Source organism: Rhea americana, unplaced genomic scaffold (genome assembly GCF_003343005.1).
Source record: "Rhea americana isolate MKP2758 unplaced genomic scaffold, rheAme1 scaffold_374, whole genome shotgun sequence".
NCBI lineage: Eukaryota > Metazoa > Chordata > Aves > Rheiformes > Rheidae > Rhea > Rhea americana.
The window spans coordinates 477,601-479,784 of record NW_028186506.1 but is presented as its reverse complement, the minus strand read 5'-3'; the positions used below and the strand labels follow the sequence as shown (position 1 = coordinate 479,784).

The following is a 2,184-nucleotide window of genomic DNA, read 5'->3' as shown; positions in this document are numbered from 1 at the left end:
TGCATTGTCCCCAGTGCACCCCAACCTCCCCTTGCTCCTCTGCCTTGCCCCACTGCACCCTGCCTCATCCCCCCACAGCACCCCCTTGGCCATGTGCTGTGGGGTGCCCTGGAACCCAGGACTCCCCACGCGCCCCAAATTGGGGCTTCCAGGTAAGCCTATCGGGCCAGGAGGGCTCCCCCCGCCCCCCCCCCAGCTCTGGGTCCTTTAGCTCGTGGGTGCTGGGGACACCAGGGGGAGGCGAAGGCAGAGTGACGGGGGGGGGGGTCGGCACCTCTACAGGAACCGTCGCGCGGGGCCCTCTGCCCCGTCGGGGCTGCGGGGAGCCAGGATCCCTTGGGCAGTGATTCCCGGGTCCATGGGCTCCCGGTCGGTGATTCTGGGGTCAGTGACCCCAGGACTGGGCTCCCCTCCCAGGTCTGACTCCGCAGCCCTGGTCTCTGATGTGGGCTGCGTGATCCCGGGCTGAGGACGCGACTCCACGGCGATCCCGGACTCTGCTGGCCCCCGCTGCSACCAGCAGCGTTTTTCTGTGATTCACCGCTGTTTGCTTTAACCTGCAGGAGCGGTGCTTGGGTGGGGGGGGGAGAAGGCTCTGATCCTGCTCCTGCTCCTGGCAGCGAAGCACCGTGGTGCTCCTGGGGTGAGGAGCACACTTCTGCGCCGAAATGCAAGGATTTAGGGCAGGAAGGGGGGCAACAGCAGCCKCCGGTATGACGGTGAGGGTGGGAAGGGTGCAGGAGAGCAGCTGGAGGCCAGCGCGCTGCCTGCCAGCCCGGAGGYGGCCGGTTCCTGCCCCAAGGAACCGAGGCTGGAAATTGCATCGGTTCGATCAACATCCTGGCTCGTGGTGGCTTTTGCCTGCTTGCCTGGGCTGGACTCGGATCCAGGCCTAGAGGCAAAGCAAGTGACCCGTGGCAGGATTCACAGGGGAGCCGGGGGAGGCTCCGCGCAGCCCCTCTCGCCGGCCCGAGAGCGCCGGCGGGGCAGGGCCGTGCCCCYGCGCTCCTTCGCTCCCGCAAAGCGGGGGGCAGGGAGCGCCCGCAGCGGTTTTCCCAGTGCTCAGGTGACCGGGGCGGCTGCCATCCCTCCAAATAGCGCGGGGAGGGGAGGGAAGCTAAAAATAACCCCCGCGYGGGGCAGCGTGGCTCCAGTTGCTCTTGGCACCCGCTGCGTCCCTGGGGCGCGGGGGGCCGCGGGCGGCYGTCTCACGAGCTGGGGGAAACGCCGGCCCCGGTGTAAACCGCCGGGATGTCCGGGGCTCCCCACCCGCCGTTGCCTCAGGCGTTTGGGTAGGATTAAGGGCAAAGCGCTCCTGCGCTGGGATCGTCACCCGCGTCCTGCCCGCCGCCGCTCCTGCCCCGATGCAACCGGCTCCGGCACTGCCGCTGCCACTGCTGCTGTTGCCTCACTGCCGTCCGCGGCGCGGCGCGGGCCAGGGCCGCACCCCAGCTCTCGTGGGTGTTCCGTGGCTCGTTTTCCAAAGGAAAATTAGGGAGACGGAGCTGCTGGAGCACAGCGAGCCCGGGATTCTGCAGGGGARGGGCCAGGAGCTTTCCAGCTCCTTCAGCTTTCTGTTATTCCCCCGTATTTCCCGTAACCCCAAACTGCTCAGTTCAAGGCGCTTCCATGCTCCTCGGCATCCCCTCACTGGCTGCGCTGGTCCCTTTTCCCCAGGATATGTTTATCTCCCTACGGTGTTTCATGCTCGGCCCTGTGGCGCGGGCTGCCCTGGAGCGCTGCCGTTCCCATCCGGAGCCGCGCGCTCCCGGCACACGGCTGCGAAACCAGGCACGCTGCTCCCGCTTTTGCTCTGGGAAGCCGCCCCGACCCGGGTAATCCAGGCCTGCTCCTGGTTCCCATCATTTGCGGTAGGGAAAGGGCTCCGTTAGTCCCTCTTCAGAGTCCGGAGCGCAGCCACAGAGCTCCCAGCAGGGACTAAACACTTGCTCTTTGCAGCTCTCGCCAGCTGGCAACGCGAGGCATTGCTGCAAGGCCGCAGAGCCTGCGCTCATTTTCCACGTTTCTTCGGATGAACTATCGTCCCTGGCACGCTGCTCGGCCCCGCCGGGCTGCGAGTTTCGAGGGCAGCGCAGAGCGTCCGGTTTTGGCAGCGGCGGCTGCTCGGGGCAGCTGCGGCCTTGCAGAAATAGCCGGCAGCGGGGCGGTGCCGCGGGGCCGCCG

At 67.5% G+C, this 2,184-nt stretch overlaps 1 protein-coding gene across 1 annotated transcript in view; it reads left to right on the top strand.

Annotated features, from left to right (window-relative positions):
- Nucleotides 1–70: 70 nt before the first annotated feature.
- Nucleotides 71–2,184, top strand: part of NFE2L1 (NFE2 like bZIP transcription factor 1) — a 13,818-nt gene continuing 11,704 nt past the window's right edge. The window contains exon 1 of the mRNA XM_085313032.1: nucleotides 71–152. The gene's annotated coding sequence lies outside the window, so the exon portion shown is untranslated. The remainder of the gene's footprint in view (nucleotides 153–2,184) is intronic.